The sequence below is a fragment of the Podarcis cretensis genome, assembly GCF_951804945.1.
Source record: "Podarcis cretensis genome assembly, chromosome: 5".
Taxonomy (NCBI): domain Eukaryota; kingdom Metazoa; phylum Chordata; class Lepidosauria; order Squamata; family Lacertidae; genus Podarcis; species Podarcis cretensis.
Window position 1 is genome coordinate 22,540,346 of NC_137174.1, and position 17,809 is coordinate 22,558,154.

Genomic DNA, 17,809 nt, shown 5'->3' on the forward strand with positions numbered 1-17,809 from the left:
TCTCTGGTTTCCCCAGTATATTGAGATTGTCATATTGATCATTGATCAGCAACCCAGACTGGTGTTAGACCATACAAATATGTTGTTTAGAGAGGATATTGCTAAGTATAGCACTGCTTCCTTTGTTTCCTTGGATAATGTTAAGCAAATAACATCAATTAGCAAATTGATTGGCATGGTCTCTAATTGCCTTCCGGTAATTCTCTTTGCCTGTTTACAAACAGGAGAGTCTTAATGCTTAGGATCTGGTATTTGGTAAATTAAAATTATGCTCAAAGCAACCACTTATTGTTTGTTTTTTTATCTCAGAGTTTTTGTTTTCTGTTAGCTGAGGCTCAGATAAATTCAGGCTTCACAGTAGATTGGACAATTTGCAAGACTTTGCTTATTAAAACAATGTTATGGTGTTGGTTGCCCACGTAGCGATGGAAATAATATGGAGAATACACATGGGAAATTCTGGGCATGGTTACAACTGTGACACAAATTTGCCAAGGGAGCCTGATCCTAGGGGAATGGGCCATGGGTAAAAACTTGATTCATTAGTAGTGATGGAGAGATTCTTATGGGGCTGAGCTGCATTCACATATATTCAGGACAGATTTCAGGTCTCCCCTCCCTAAGCAATTAGTGTGGTGCTATTACTGGGATTTGGTGCAAGGTGTGGCAGTTCAACTTCAGCATACCTCTCATGCAGGGATAGATAATTAAAATAATAATGCCAGGACTGCCTTCAGATGTCTTCTAAAGGTTATATAGTTATTCATCTCCTTGATATCTGATGGGAGGGCGTTCTATAGGCTGGGTGCCACTACCAAGAAGGCCCCCAGGCTGCTGGTAGGTGGAGCCAGAGCAAAAAATGTGGGTGGAGCCGCAGATGCAACTCTTAGCCTTTGTACACAAGGCCTGAAGTTGCTGGATAACCAATCGGATGGCTGAAGCAGCTAGCTGCCAATGCATTTTGAACCTAATTTTTGAGCCTTTGCCAAGAGCCCTGGATTGAACTATGATTGTCCAACCGTAGGTCTCAGTGAAACTCAGGAGATAGCTTCTCTTTACCCTCCCTTATTTGGGACAAGTGTCTATATTAGTGTCTTGCTCATCATTTTCTCTCAACCATTATTTCTCTAATCTTACTGTTTCTGAAACCTCCTGTTAGTCCATTTCTCTTGTTTATGAGCAATGTGAATCTTTGAAAGAGTCAGTATTTTTTGCCCATTTGTATGAAAAGGATAGAGGGAATAAATTGGCAATGTAACTGAGAGTGGGGCTTGGAAAAACATTGAGATGCATGAGAGTAGATATGTCTTTGATGAACTGTGGAGGAAAAAGATGGAAAGTGTGGAGAGACCTTTAGAAGAGATGGGAGGAAAATTTGGGTAGAAGAGAAATGAATTAGGAATGGAAGAAACTGTGTACACACTGTGTTGTTAAAGCACATTCAAATCACATTTCCCCCATCAATGAATTCTAGGTAATGCGGTTTGTTAAGGGTTGTTTGGAGTTGTTAAATAAAGCTTTTGAGTAAATGCATTTTTAATATATTTTTAAAGAGTTGTTGCTCTGTGAGGGGTGAACTGCAAGGTCCAGAATTCTTTGAGGGGTGAAATGTCCTTTAATGGTATAGTGTGCGTGTCGCCCCTGTCAGAAAATTTAACAAGTAACTTTGTGGTGCAATGCCTTCTCAGTACTTTTATGAAAAACGTTGTCACATACTCATGTCATGGTGCCTCGGAGAGCACAAAGCTGCCTGATTGGAAAGGGATATTTATCTTCATTAGGAGATATGTAGCAGTCACCTTTGCTGTGGCAGTAAGTGAGCCAAAACTGAGGAATGACCGTTGCAGGAAGAATACTTTAAGAAACTGAGAAAAATGAAATCTATAACCTGAGTCACAAAAATACACCCTCCCCCCTGCTTAAGAAACCCTCACATTTTCCAGACATAATGAACAAGTACAAATTGTGCAGAAGGTAATCAAATTTGGTAGGAAATGATGTGATTGCCATGGCTTTTGTTTTACGCTTGTCCCAATCCCTATCTGAACCTCTACAGACATGTGCCTGAGGAAGGCGCTGGCGGTCCAGTACCCTCAAATGTGCCATCCCCCAAGCCCAACTTATCAGGCTCCCATGTTTGCTGAACTGTACAGTGAGTGTGCTAAGTGCGGAGGCCAGTAAAAGACCAAAAAAGCACCCATCTTCAGGCTGATGGGGAGATTATCCTTGAATTTATCAATGATCTGGACACTGAATTGGAGGCTGCAGGAGCACCAGATGGGGAGCTCAGTCAAGTTCAGGGCTCATAGTAGACTGCTGGACATCAGAGACCATTGCACCTGAGGCACTTGGATAGGAGCCCCCAGGGGATCCTCTGAGGCCATCAGAACCTATAGGGCCAGAGTCTGAACCCTCGCAGGCATCTTCCTCTGATCATGAAAAATCAGGTGCCTCCTTGTGTACATTACCAGTCTAGTGGTGCAGGGAGTGGTGGTGGGGTGCTATGGAATGGAGAAAGCTTCCCCATCTTCAAGCCAAAGGGTCAGCCCTTTGAGGCTCCAGAGCTCTCTAGAAAAGGTGTTTAGTCTAGAGCAGAGGCTTTAAAGGCTCACCTGGGGGTGATCCATTGTGCTTTAGCTGCTGGTCTACTGTGTGGTACCTGATGTAGAACACCCTTATAATATGGGTATTTTTCCTAATAAAAATCCCCCAGCAAGTTTCATATGACGTGTCTCATGACCCAATGTAATTTGTAGCAAAATCAGGGTTGTGAGTTATTTCCCTGCGATTAATAATTGTTCTCAATGTCATCTTACCTTCTTGGATAAGATCTGAAAATAAAGGCTGTAGACTGCAGTTACTGCCGTACACTGTTCTCTACAGCAATGTCTTCCATAATGGCTAACCCGATATTACTTCTTTGTATTTCCTTTCAAATCTCTCTTCAAGACCCACTTCTTCCATGATGCAGTAGTTTAACCCCTTATAGTCTTCATCTCCAGCTGAGCATATGACTGCATTTGCTCATATTTGCCCAGTTTTACTGTTGCCTCTGCCATTCCTTTGTTGTTGTTTTCGTCAACATGCAGATTGTAAGCTTCTTGGGGCAGGGACCTCCCTTCTTTACTATGTTGCTCTGCAAAGTGCCATGTGAAATGATAGAGGTCTGTAAATGAACAACAGCTTGTGTTTATGAAGGAGTCATCACAACTAAACACTGTATAATTTCACCTTGTGGTTTTCCGTGGAATCCTGTGGGCTACCGAATAATCAAGTGAAGTTAAGAAATGCCCATATCCATGTGAACAAACCATTGTAGAAATATTTTTGCAAAGGGTTTGTAACTTGCTTTATTTTTTGTGTCCTGCCCCTTATTATAGGACATAGTATTTTCTTTTTCTTGTGTTTATTTTTTTTTAAAGTATTCTTGCAACCCTTTCACTATTTAACTATATATATGGTTTATCTTTGATTTGGTAGTCTGGTATTAGCTTCTCTTACTGTGCTCAAGTTGGCTACTGCTGACTTTCTTTTTTCATCTAATTAAATGCTCTAATTACATGCTAGATGCTTAACTCTGGCCATTGGCCTTTATTAATACCTCTCAGAACAGATGATTGTTTAGTTACATAAGGAGATGCTGCTGCTGTTGCTGCTTGCTGCTGTGGTGTGCACATTATCCCCATCAATTGGGGTGAGCTGGGTGGTAGCTTCTCCAGTTAGCAAAAGGCCAGTGATGAGAACAGGATCGTGTGATCTGGGTCAGAGATTTAGCAATTTATTCATCACAATTGCAAAAAGCTGTCCACCACTCACTGTAAATCAGAGGCACTGTGAGAGATGGTAATGCATAATGCCTATTGAGCATCCATGACGATTCTAATCTGCCTGACCACATTTCTGTTCTGCTTGTGACTTGAGGGAAATCTTAATTACTTTTTGTAATAGAATGCAGACCATATTTGTGTGTGTGTGGGGGGGGGGGGGTGTTAGCAACTGACATTCATCTTACTAATAAGGTTACACAAGCTAAGGAAGCCAAAATGCACTTGTCCCTGGGATCTTTACTAAGAGGAGGCCTACATGTTCTGGGATGTGTTTTACATGGGGGAGGGATAATCCAGATATTGTTTGACAACAGCTCCAGCCAGCATGACTAATGTTCAGGGGTGATAGGAGTTGTAGCCCAACATTTGGAGAACACCACATTGGTTAGTCATGTTTTACACATTAGAGCTACCATTGCTGGCATTAACAATATTTATTGATAAGCCAAGTGAAATCATGGTCTCCTAGCCAATGACTGGTGCTGGGTCCTGATGAAAAGAAGTGAGATTCACTCAGATTCTGCATTGATTCAGTCCCTGGCTTCCTGAATTTTGTTGGTAGTAAAACTTAGTTTCAGAATTGAGCAAAATGTTTCTAAACATGCTGTCTGGGCTTGGAGCAATCAGCCCAGACATCCATTCTGGTCAGATTCATGTGGTAGAAGAGAGTTTAAAAAAGAGCTCTTTGCTAACCCTTGCTCCCCATATGAGGGATTGTCACCTCAGTTTGTCTGGCAAAACAGCTTACTCTGTGGTCTTAACCCCTTGATGCATTAACTAGAGCCAAGCATTCTTGCTTTATGAGGTTGGATTTATCCCCTAAGTCCCTTCTCAGGCAAATATGACAATTTTTGCAAATCTTTAAAGCAGACATAGGCAAACTCGACCCTCCAGATGTTTTGGGACTACATCTCCCATCATCCCTAGCTAACAGGACCAGTGGTCAGGGATGATGGGAGTTGTAGTCCCAAAACATCTGGAGGGCCAAGTTTGCCTATGCCTGCTTTAAACGGAGCAAATAAAAAACTGCTTATATGAAATGTTGATGTCTCTCTTCAGGATACAGCAATGTGCACACACCATATTCTCATGTGAAGGAGTGTCACTGGCCATGAGCTCCTGAGCCCTTCAGTTCATTTCACCATCCTCATTCACATCAGTATTTTATAGGCAGTTGATGGTCACAGTAAGGGCATGTATTATTCTCCCTTACCCTTAGGACAGTTCATATGATCACAAGGCAGGAGGCATGGATAGGGCTCTCTTTAAGGATGTCTCTGCTTAGGGAGGCCAGCTGTTGATGTCTTTTATATAACAGATATTCTTTTGTTCTTTCTGAGAGTCTGGTGGCTGCTACTGGCTTTGGTTGGGTCATATTGGTTGGCTGATAAATTGTGTGGGTTTAAATATTTACAAAAGTTTATATATATATATATTATTGCTAGCTGTCAAGAACCCATGTTGCCTTGGTAGCATATTAAATATAGTCTATTAAATACCTTCATTTTTAATATAAACCAATGAAAGAATCATCTGCAGTCTTGTGAACTATACAGTAAAAAATGAGGATGCTGGAGACTATTCTGATAGACTTGAATGACACCCCCCCTAAATTGTAACCAATCATCCCAAAGCATTTGTGACAGATAAGAGTGTAGAATTTCTAGCAGCAACTGAAATCATTCTTTCATTTATAAACAGCTATTTTAAGGGAAGTTTAAACTTCGCAGTGCTATTATCCTCCATTTCAGTTGCAATGTGGTTTTGGGCTAAACATAGGGAGCAAAATAAGAACAAGTAGGGGGCCCTCCCTCCTTCTATCTCAGCCAATCCTGTATTTCTCAGCCAGAGAGCTTGGCAGAAAAGAGAATAAATGAATAATAATTCACTTCAAAGAGGTTGTATAAGATGAGAGATTTCCAAGTTATTAACGCTGAGAAGTTGATATGAATCAGCTCCAAGGTAGGGCTCTCAAGATCTGTGCCAGATGGACAATGGGAATTGTTTGTTTAAATTCCTTATAATAATCTATCTTCCTAGCTGGCAAGGGAAACTCTGGTGGATGATCTGTCTGATTTAGTGCTTAAGAGCTGCATTAAAGAAGCTTCCCAACAGAGCCCTGAAAGCTTCTCTCCTCCAAGTGCTGTGCTTCACAGATTCTCTGTGCCCGAAGCAAGAAGAAATCTACGTAAACAAAACCTTCTGGGCCAGGACAGTATCTCTTCTATAGCATGGCTGTTGATGTAACAGAAAGTCCATAGAACCATAGAATTGGAAGGGACCCCAAGGGTCATCTACTCCAACCCCCTGCAATGAAAGAGTCTCAACTAGATCGTACATGACAGGTGGTCATCCAAAGTCTGCTTGAAAGCCTCCAAAGAAGGAGAGTCCACCATCTCTCATGGGAGTCTGTTCCACTCTCAAACAGCTCTTACCATCAGAAAGTTCTTCCTGATGTTGTGCCTCGGTTGTTCTGGGAAGGCTGTTCAACACATGCAAACCATCACTTTAGGTTGCTGACATCGAGTGATGAGCATGCATGTATGAAAATGACCCTTAAGCTTTGTGGAGACTCCCCTCTGAGCAGTAGAAGATTTGCCTTTTTGTTGCACACCAGGCAACTCCCACATCTTTATTTGCTGAGCCATTTCTTTTGCTTACCTTCTGCTTTACAGGAGTGATAAAGGAAAGGAGTCTATTCATCATACACCTTCCAAAAAAGGAAGGTAGAAAAGCAGGTGCTACTTCGCCCTTTGCTTTCCTGCTCCGAAAACAAGAAATGAAGCAGCAAACATTCAGGCTGGTCTCTCCTCAGTTAGATGGCAATCCTGTTTCAGTAAAGGACTTTTTTTCTTCTTACATTTGACACAGACTTTCTAACGTTACTAGAGCAGGATGCATGCAGCAATGTTTGTCTATGCTAAGGTTGTGTCAGAGAGGTCTCAGTTTGACACACTGCCAATGAACTCCAGAACTATGGGCCCTCAGACAAGGTACCCTCCTTCCAAGGCACTTAACCTTGGGTGCTGCATGCAAATGGAATGAACATCATGGTGCTGTAGGGCAATGGGCCTTCTGTTGGTTCTGTGGCCCAAACAGCGCCCAAGCTTGCCACCCTCTTACAGATGACAGGCTGGCATGTTCATACAGTACATTTGCCGTGTGCCCTGGAATTATGGGAATACTTATGGGTCTAGACTAAAAGGACAGGGAAAGATTATACAAACCTTGTTCATCAGGATGTTTGGGTGAGATCCTGTTACCCATGTAACCACCTATGTAATTCCACAATATTGTATCATTTACATGCTTACTCTCACCCCCAAACGCTGCTTTGTTTTAAGTTTTCTGTATCTATTATGATCAATGTATTGAAATAATATACAGTGAGAGAGAGTGTTTTCTCTTTACATATTCGTGGCTGAGATAACACAAGCTCATTTCTTGTTTAATGCATATAAAGTAAGTAGGATTCTAATCGCCATCCATATTGTTCATTCTTTTATTTAGATTTATAGACTATCCTATTCCCCGGGAGCCACGGTGGCATTATTTATGCCATTATTTTTGTATCCATTTCACTGCTGTTCTCTGCATTGCCAAACCCCATCTTCCATAGCTTTTGCTGCCACACAAATGATAAAGAGATAGAAATAATATAATAAAACATGAGGTATGGTGAGTTTATTGCAGTTTCCTGGCAGCACTTAATTAAAATTCTGTTTGCAAGTTGATTGTTATCTGTATTTACTCGGTACTATTCCTTAATACAGTTATAGCTCCGATTGCTGCCTTCACAATGGCCCCAGTATGCACAACAGCATAACCATAAAAGGGGGAATAGGGGTGTGTGTGTGTGTGTGTGTGTGTGTGAGAGAGAGAGAGAGAGAGAGAGAGAGAGAGAATTCATCACTTTCAGCTTTAAAATTGGCTGGGTAGTTTAAGGGAGACTGCATAGTCCAGCTACCCCTCCTCCAGTTTGCGTTATTGCAATGGTGTCCATAAGCAGCACTTAAACAGTACTAATAATCTGTTATGCTGGGGGGGGGGGAGGGAGGTTCTTTGGACACCTCCCTGCACACCACAAGACTTCTTCCATGTACTGTGGAAATGGGACACATGCTGTACCCTGGCTCGTCCTCTTCTCTCCCCACAGATCAGTGCCTGGGAGTCCAAAGCCATGATGTTGGAGTATAGTCATCTGTTGAGTCTTTATATGATAGTATCTTCCATGAGTGTGTGTGTGTGGGGGGTGCTGAGTGCATCTTCACTAAATGCCCCCCCCCCCGGACAGTGTTGCCCCTAAGTGCTACCATAACATGGGCCAGGTGTCACCAACCTTTTTGGGCCACCGGGCACAGTTTGGATTTTGAGAGAGTGCTGATATTTACAAAATGGCTGCCCCATGGGCCTTTCGAGTGAGCACTGTCATTGTTGCCTCTCTTCAACCTGGTCCTGCTTGGGGAGAGATAGAGAGAGATAGAGAGAGAGAGAGAGAGAGAGAGAGAGAGAGAGAGAGAGAGCTGTTAAAGGTACAAGAACTCTGATCTAACCCAAACGCCAATCCTAAACCTGGGTCACTGCCTTGTACCCCTTTACCAGGGAGTAGAACCCATTAAACACAAAGGTGTCCCCTTCCGATCAGACATGCATATACCATTGTACTGTAAGTTCCATGAATTCTCTCTCTCTCTCTCTCTCTATATATATATATAATAGCACAAACATACACATTCTAATAATAATAATAATAATAATAATAATAATAATAATAATAATAATAAATTATTTATTTCCTGCCCTCCCCAGCTGGGCTCAGAGCGGCTAACAACAGTAAAATAATACAATATTCTAAAATCAGTTCATTGCAAAATCAGTTCAAATCAAATTAGTGGAAACCATTGGGCTAGAGTTCTGTGAGGATTGCCCTGCCCTGCCCTGGCCAAAGGCCTGGTGGAACAGCTCTGTCTTGCAGGCCCTGTGGAAAGATGTCAAGTCCCGCAGGGGCCTAGTCTCTTGTGACAGAGCGTTCCACCAGATTGGAGCCACAGCTGAAAAAGCCTAGCTCTGGCTAAGGCCAGCCTAACCTCCCTGTTAAAACCAGCACCTTAAACCTGATCTTGTACTCCACCGGGAGCCAGTGCAGCTGGTATAGCACTGGGTGAATGTGATCCCGCAGCGAGGACCCTGTAAGGAGTCTTGCCGCGGCATTCTGCACCCGTCGGAGTTTCTGGGTCAGTCTCAAGGGCAGCCCCACGTGGAGTGAGTTACAATAATCCAGTCTGGAGGTGACCGTCACGTGGAACACAGTGGCTAAGTCAGGGTGAGAGAGGTAAGGAGTCAACTGCTTAGCAACTGAACATAAAAATAGTAAAGAACAGCAAAAACAAATAAAACAAACTAACAGAAATGAAATGAAAACAAGCAAACAATATCAATACAAAAACTTATAGAGAACATATAATAAACAATGTATATACAATATTTAAGTTCTTCTTTCCTAGTTCCATGAATTCTTAAGGAGTGCCTGAAAATCAGCTCCTGCATGGCAGGAGGCAGGCCTACTGCTCTTTGCAAAGTTCTTGCATTCTGAAGAGCATGAGATGAAACAATGAAGCAGAACCCTGGGGCCTCATTTGATTAGCAGGATGTCTGTCATCTTGGTGGGTGGGGCTTTTGTCTGTGTTCTGGAATCGGCCCCTCCCTTCAGGTGTTCAGGGAAGTTCAGTTGGAGAGGCCAACTGTCCTCCTTGCCTCCTGGTGCTGTTTGAGTTTCTCTTGGCATGTTACTGTGTGACAGTTTCCTTTATTACTGAAGCTTTGTTTGACATATACGTGAGGCGCTTCCTTTGCTGGAAGAAGAGAAACTCTGCTGGAGAATGGTGGAATATCCTAAACTGGGTGAGTGACAGGATATTCCCAGCCTGACAGGAGGATTGGTTTGTTTGTTTTTTAACCATCCACAACAATAACGTGAGTCAAAACATTGGTAGGCCTGTCCCTTAAACCAGAGTTTCCCAACTTTGGGTCTCCAGCTGTTTTTTGGACTACAATTCACACCATCCCTGACCACTGGTCCTGCTAGCTAGGAATGATGGGAGTTGTAGTCCAAAAACAGCTGGGGACCCAAGGTTGGGAGGCCCTGCCTTAAGCCTTTTCTGCTGCCATTCACTAAGAACCCTAAAACAGGCAGGAGGGGGCTTCCTTCACCATCTCCTGTTAGAGCAGCAAACTGTGAGTGCAGCCATAATGTACAGAGCAGCCTAGTGTCCTCCAGATGTCAGCATCCGACTTCCGTTTGGCCCAGCCAATGTGGCAAATGGTCAAGTACTGTGAGAGTTATGGCCCAGCGTCATGTGGAGGAGCAAGGCTTGTGCAGAACGTCATCCTTCCTGATTAAAATTCTACAGGCAAGAACTTGATTCACAGTGATTCGTACTTTTTATATAGGGAGAACTTAGCGGAGAGAGATAATTGACCACAGTATCTTTATTATGTAGCTTTTCTATAGTAGCTCAAGGTCGCTCATACCATAAATTTGAAACAATTCATAGAATTAAACATTTGGGCAGAGCCGGAGGGAAAGAATTTTCAGAATCCAATTTTGTCTTTGTGTGAGCTAAATATAGCAAATAATTTGAAACAAGCATATCAGCCAAATCTTGCCCTGCCATATATATGCATTTTAATATTTATACCAAACATTTAGCATTGGAATCTAGTATGGCTATCTCATTTTGATAACTACTTGTGCTCTGGACCCTTGCCCCCTTGACTGATAAAAAACTAGCAGGGAGGGGACAACTGGCTGGGCCAGGGAGGTGATTAATGCCTGCTTGTGGGAGGGAATGGCCCTTGCCTGCTTGAATGTAAAGGTAAAGGGACCCCTGACCATTAGGTCCAGTCGTGACTGACTCTGGGGTTGCAGAGCTCATCTCGCTTTATTGGCCGAGGGAGGCGGTATAGAGCTTCCAGGTCATGTGGCTGGCATTACTCAGCCACTTCTGGCGAGCCAGAGCAGGGCATGGAAACACCGTCTACCTTCCCGCCGGAGCAGTACCTATTTATCTACTTGCACTTTGACATGCTTTTGAACTGCCAGGTTGGCAGGAGCAGGGACCGAGCAACAGGAGCTCACCCCATCGCGGGGATTTGAACCACTGACCTTCTGATCGGCAAGTCCTAGGGTCTGTGGTTTAACCCACAGCACCACCCGCATCCCTCCTGCTTGAAGGAGGCAGTGGTAAAACCATTTCTCAAGAAACTCTCCATGGATTCGTAAGATCTCAGTAACTTCTGGCCAGTTGCCAATCTCCCCTTCTTGGGCAAGGTTGAGTAGGTAGACCGGATCCAGGCACTCGTAGAGGAAACTGATTTTATAGATCCATTTCCATCAGAGTTTAGGCCCAGTTTTGACACAAAAACTGCTTTGGTCACCGTGTATGATGACCTCTGTTGGGAGAGAGACAGAGGAAATGTGTCCTTGCTAATTCTCAACCTTTCAGCGGCTTTTGGTACCATTGATCATGGTATCCTACTGGAGCAGCTGTCCGAGTTAGAGGTGGGTGGCACTGCTTTGTGGTGGTTCTGGTCCTACTTGGATGGTCGTTTCCAGAAGATGATGCTTTGGGAGTGTTCTTTGGTCCTGTGAAGCCTTCAGTGTGGGATTCCTCAGGGCCTCATTTTATCCCCCATGCTGTTTAACATCTGCATGAAACTGCTGAGTGGGGCCATCTGGAGTTTGGGAATATGTTGTCAGCAATCATATACTGATGACACACAGCTCTCCTTCTCCTTTACATCTGCATCATATGGGGAACTGTTGTCTTGCCTTGGTAATGAACTGGATGAGAGCCCATGGCTTTGAAAATGGTTCAGAAACTTTAGCTGGTGCAGAATTCAGCGGCCAGGTTGCTCAATGGTGTAATACAGTTTGAGCATATAACACCAACCCTGACCCGACTCCACTGGCAGCTCAATTCAAAGTGCTGGTTTTGACCTATAAAGCCTTAAATAGCTCGGGACCGCAACACGTCATGGACTGTGAACTGACCTGAACTCCACAATCAGCATCTAAAACCACCATGAGAATGGGCCTTTTCTGTGGTGGCTCTCCATTTGTGGAATGCTCTCCCCAGGAAGGCTTACCTGTTACGTTCAGTATATATCTTTAGGCTCCAGTCAAAAACATTCCTCATCTCCCAGGCTTTTGGCAAATTAAACAATCTATGACCTTCTAAACGGTGTATGTGTGGTGGGGGGTGGTAGTTATTGTTTTGGTTTGCTATGTATTTTTGCTTTTTTATATTGTTAAAGGTAAAGGTAAAGGTACCCCTGCCCGTACGGGCCAGTCTTGACAGACTCTGGGGTTGTGCGCCCATCTCACTTAAGAGGCCAGGGGCCAGCGCTGTCCGGAGACACTTCCGGGTCACGTGGCCAGCGTGACATCGCTGCTCTGGCGAGCCAGAGCCGCACACGGAAACGCCCTTTACCTTCCCGCTAGTAAGCGGTCCCTATTTATCTACTTGCACCCGGAGGTGCTTTCGAACTGCTAGGTTGGCAGGCGCTGGGACCGAGCAGCGGGAGCGCACCCCGCCGCAGGGATTCGAACCGCCGACCTTTCGATCGGCAAGTCCTAGGCGCTGAGGCTTTAACCCACAGCGCCACCTGCGTCCCTTTTTTTATATTGTTAGTGGCCCTCAAATAAAGGGTGGTATAGAAATTTAACAAATAATAATACTAACTACATCAAACCATATTGATGTTTGCAATTTAGACAAAATCTGATAGTGGTGATGATATGTAAGTAGGCATTTATTTTGTGTGATTTCTTCTAAGGCAAGCCTTTCCAGAGCTTGACTGCATTTCCTATTGATTATTTCCCCCGTTTTATATTCCAAACGTTTCATCCCTGTATATTGTTTGTGGTGTGTGTGTGTATATGTATAATTGAGATTCTCCCCGTGGGTTCTTGCATACCTAGAATCACAAAGTGATTGTCCAAAATGTGAGATGGGACTGGACTAACCTGTTGGATGGGAGCCACAAGAAAAACACAAATCAGCAGAGTGTCTTGGCACTTAGCCTTACCAACTGATCAGGAAAACAACAACAACAACAACAACAACAATTGTTGTTGTTTTGCTTTCCAGGACAGTTGCCAGGAAGACAAAGGGCAATGCCATTCCTCTACATACATGTCCCAAGCTGTTTGTGATGGCTCCATTAAAAAAACTGGGGGCTTAGCCCTTAGATCTGTCCCTGGACCTGTTCTGGGGTCTGCCCTTTGAACGAGGGGGCATCACTCTGTTATACCAGAGCAAGAGAGCAAATGGCCCTGGCTGGGGTAGAGAGTCAGGTCTGTGCTCTTGCCTGCCTCTCATGAACCAGGAAATAGTCACAATAGGTTCATTACAAACACACATGTACAGGATGTTGTATGGTATGTGTGGGTGGGTAGATGGATTGCTGGGCATATATCTAAGTGTGCTTGAGTGATACTACACCAACATTTTAGACTTGACCTGTGGAACATTTGCCAGGAGGGGGGAGGAGTTTCACCACCACAAAGTGAAGCTGGTTACCTGATGGTGCACATAAAATTATAGCCCTATGAACTGAAACATGTTCAATTACTTTCACGTTTTAATTTTCCCCGAACTATGTTTAGTTGTCACACCTACCATTGCTATAAGACCAATTTTGCATGTTGAGAATTCAGATTGAAACACAATGGTTTCACCAAAGTTACATAGCAGTTCCACTGGATCTCATAGCAACTGAGCTCAGATCTTTAAATTCTCTGTTTCTATCCTCTAGACCACACCGTAGTATTGCTTTTCTAAATGTTACTTGAAGAATTAGTCTCTGTGTTTCCCAACTTACAATTTGCCTGAGCAGTCATAATTAAAGGTAATTTCAAAGGCCTCTTTCTTGCTGCCAGTACCATGGGGTCTGAATTGCTAAGCTGAATAGTAGACAGGGATGACATTTTTACCGTGCAAGCAGGAAGAGCGATAATATCCAATGCATCTTTTTTGCTTTTGTCTGGGAACTTTGCCCACTAAACAAGACATTTGCTGCACCATAGGGCAGACTAGCCTGTAAAAATCTTTTAAATGTTCAGAGCATTATAAAGAAATAATAATCATAAAGGCTGGCGAGGAGTGGGAAAACCCAAGAGGTTTTATTACTGCTCCTGGTGAGTTTTAATTCCACCTTCCCCAATTTCAATCCATACTGTTGTGCCTCATTTAGCAAAGCACACTAAGGTTCTGCCCAATCAAAACACCTAGCAGTATCCTTGAACCAGCTCGGCATTGATCTTGTAATGGTTTCAAAGGAGTGGTTACAGTGTGTAATGATCCATGTCAGCCGCATACATATACACAAAACACAGGCACCAGCCAACTGCAGAATGGCAACATGGGGGGGGGGGGAGAATTAAGGGCTTTCAGATCTCCAGATGCTCAGCTGCTCCAGTAGCCCAAGGCAGAAAAAAATGCTGACACTCCAGCCTTTACAAGGGCAGGACTTAGGTTAACCCTTCTTAAGCCAAGCCATGACAATATGAATAAATCAACATGGTTTCCTATGGCTGAAGCAAGAGCTACAACAGAGGCTGGGGTTGTGAGGCTCAACAGGATCTGCAGTGCCAGGTTTTGTGATATGCTGGGCAGGATAACGTCAGTGAGCCCCTCTCATTCTGTTGCAGTCTTGAAGTACTGTTCAGAGGGGGGTGGGGTATGACAGAAGAAGCTGTGCAATCATTCCCTGTGATTTGGCCATGTCACCATGGTATTGAGAGAGTGTCCCAGAAGCAACAGCAGTGGCTCTTGGCATGTTTGACCCCCAAATTGGTCTGGATCTCAGCAACTGTTCAACGTTCCCAATTGCTAGCACCAGCCATGGCTTCTGATAAACTGGGAAGGCCATGGACCCAAAGTCTGGTCTGGCTCACACTCTCGAGGAACTAGAATTCTCCTGAGAAATATCCATCAAGCTCATTTGGAGAAGCCAGACCCCCAATTCACTACACAAAGCACATTTCCCTTGTGATTTAATTATACATGGGGTGAGAGCTAATTTGCATGGTGTGTGCCTCTCATGGTCATTGACTTGTTCCCACACTGCCCGGGTACTTAGCACCAGGGCTCTTTTTGAGCCAGAACTCACTTGGACTCAGTTCCAACACCTCCCAGGTGGATGCCATTGCCATTATAAGAGAATAAGGGAGGCACTCGTGGTGAGTTCCGGTACCTCTTTTTCTAGAAAAATAGCACCACCCACACATGCAAATAGCTAACTGGTTGGAGAGACCTCAGTTTGATCTCTTCAGCTGCTCTAAGCTTGAAAACAGTATTGGGAACTGCTCATATCTAGAACAGTGTGGTGGGGAGAAAATATGCCACTAGCAGTGTTCAGCTTGGATGGACTGTCAAAATTCCTTCTGAGAAAAATGATGATGGCCTTACACACCCTTAGCATTCATGTGACCTCCATGTCATTTGTGTTAATAATAAGGAGAGTGTAATTTCTGGAAACAGGAATGATTTAAGTGAGGATTTACTAGTAAATATGCTTTATTCTCATAAGTAGCTAATAACCACAGCTGTCTCCCTCCTATTGGTAGTTGTAGATATGACAGATCTCATTACTCATTAAATATAAAGGCACAGCATTATAACTAGACTGACATCCACTCCTTTCACTCTCCAATTACTCGACCACAGATTAATTGGCAGTAACACAAATGTTTCTGGCAGCATAAAATGTTGTTGACTCCAAGCTGGCTGTTTCAGATGCCTCGGCACGGAAGCAGAGAAAAGTCGTGCATGCTGTTTGGAAGCACCATTTATGGCGTACTGAGGGGCTCACATGCTCTCTGAACAGTCTTGCACTTTGATGAGAAGGCAGTTAAAACTGTAAATAGTATTTAAACCATCTATGCTGCACTGCTGTTCTTGTATTTGGAAAGGACTTAATGCTAGGTGTCTGCCTGGCACTTGTCAATAAGAGCTTATCTCTTCTGCTATGTCTTTCCCGAAACCATTATTCCTAACAAAGGCGTAGGGTGGAGTTCATTGGTTCTGAGAGAAGATTATTCATGCATGATCTAGACTTTTGTTATTGGGATCTGGAGCCTGATGTCCATGGCACCCAAACCTTCTTGAAACAGAAGTTGAGGAGGAAAGTCTCAGTCTTAAGTATTACCACTGCAGCTGAAGCTGTCCAGGGTGCTGCATCCACCACTTCTACTGGTGGATGTATTTACTACCCTCCCAGCTAGAAGTGTAGCTGGCTTCCTATATCCACTGTAGACTCAAGTTTCTAGTACAGTGGTACGTCGGGTTACATACGCTTCAGGTTACATACGCTTCAGGTTACAGACTCCACTAACCCAGAAATAGTACCTTGGGTTAAGAACTTTGTTTCAGGATGAGAACAGAAATCGTGCTCCGGCAGCACGGCGGCAGTGGGAGGCCCCATTAGCTAAAGTGGTGCTTCAGGTTAAGGACAGTTTCAGGTTAAGAACAGGCCTCCAGAATGAATTAAGTTCTTAACTCGAGGTACCACTGTATCTTCTTCCTGTTGATAACAATGGCGTTGCAGAAGAAAAAAGAGGTGTATATTTAAAAATGAGGTTGTGTGCTCCTATCAAGAGCTCAGGAGATAGGCGCTAGTTCCAGCCCAAACAGAAAGTGTCTTCTTGCTTGTGGCTTAGTGAATTATACATGATGATGGAGAATAAGGATGACATAGGGACACATACATGACTTCCACATTAAGGAAAACCTTCTGGTGGCCCAAATGCTGCATATATTATTCACGAGCATTCATTCTTTCCCTGCTCTGACACTTGCTTTACCACCAAGGTCAGTGCGATAGTGAATTAGACCTTGCTGCTTGAAACTAGATTGCAGAGGTTAAAAGGAGATTGAATTAGGAACATCTGGTGGTGTCAGATTTCTCTTTAATGTGGTATCCACCTTTTTTCTTTCTGTGGCAACATTGGATACTGTTTGACAGCTAGTATCCAGTTGATGTCAATAGCTGAAAACATCAGACATTCAGCAGTTGATAGAATTTGACAGCCAATGTGTCATAGAATATAGGAAACCTTTTGCATTCATGTCAATCAAAACAGGTGAATGTTAATATCAAAACATCAATCCTGCATATATATATATTTTGAAAAAATACATTTCAAAATTAGCCAAAGTAGAAATTTAGACTTCAGATTATAACAATTTTCAATTCATCTCTGGATCTTTCTAGTATTTGATGACTTTTTTATTCATGGTCCATTGATTCTTATTTATCTTTTATTATAATTAACTGGAAAAATATGTAAACATTGCTGTTAAAAGCTATTGCTGAATCTCATATCTCCTATTGCACTATGCAGGGTTATGATGGATTACATAAAAGTATTACTGACTGCTGTCCATTAAATTTCACAGTCAAGAAGGAGGGTTTCAAACCTCTTACCTTTCAATTCATTTCTCTTGAAGCAACCTGAACTAATATCTCCCCTCCAAATCAGCTTCCCCATTCAGCATTGTCATAGCTGTCATCTTATAGATTTGAAAATAAGGGACCAGCAGCCTCAAAAATAAGGGATCAGCAGCCAAAATAAGGGATTTTCCCAGCACAGTTATGTTCAACTTCTGAGCCCCTCCGAGCCAAAGGCAGAAAGCCCAGCCAGCAGCCAAACGAAGCCTCAAGCGGTGGTTCCCACAGCGCAGCAACCCGGCAAAGGGGATGCAGCAAGGAAAACCACCATCACCTCTCCGCTGCGAAGTGTTGAGCAAAGGCGAGTCCCCAGGCAACGCGGCCGATTTGATCAGCACAAGGCATGCAAGCTCCACCCCCTGTCATTCTTAGACTCCTTATTGGGTGAGCAACGCAGCCAAGCAACATAGTTGGAGCCTCCCTCCTCCCTGGCCGGCAGGGAGGGAAGGAGAGGAGCTGCTTCCTCT

At 43.6% G+C, this 17,809-nt stretch overlaps 1 protein-coding gene and 1 long non-coding RNA gene across 4 annotated transcripts in view; one reads left to right on the plus strand and one right to left on the minus strand.

The window, feature by feature from the left end:
• The window catches only part of NRG3 (neuregulin 3), a 610,117-nt gene that overhangs the window by 212,030 nt on the left and 380,278 nt on the right, over positions 1 to 17,809 (plus strand). The window lies entirely within an intron of this gene.
• Positions 7,314 to 8,210, minus strand: LOC307216011. 2 transcript variants are annotated; one of them, XR_013838878.1, is made up of 2 exons: positions 8,167 to 8,210; positions 7,314 to 7,452 (listed from the first exon to the last, which is right to left on the minus strand). It is a non-coding gene; the product is annotated as an uncharacterized lncRNA (long non-coding RNA). The 2 variants fall into 2 exon arrangements; XR_013838879.1 differs by having other exon boundaries at positions 7,314 to 7,619.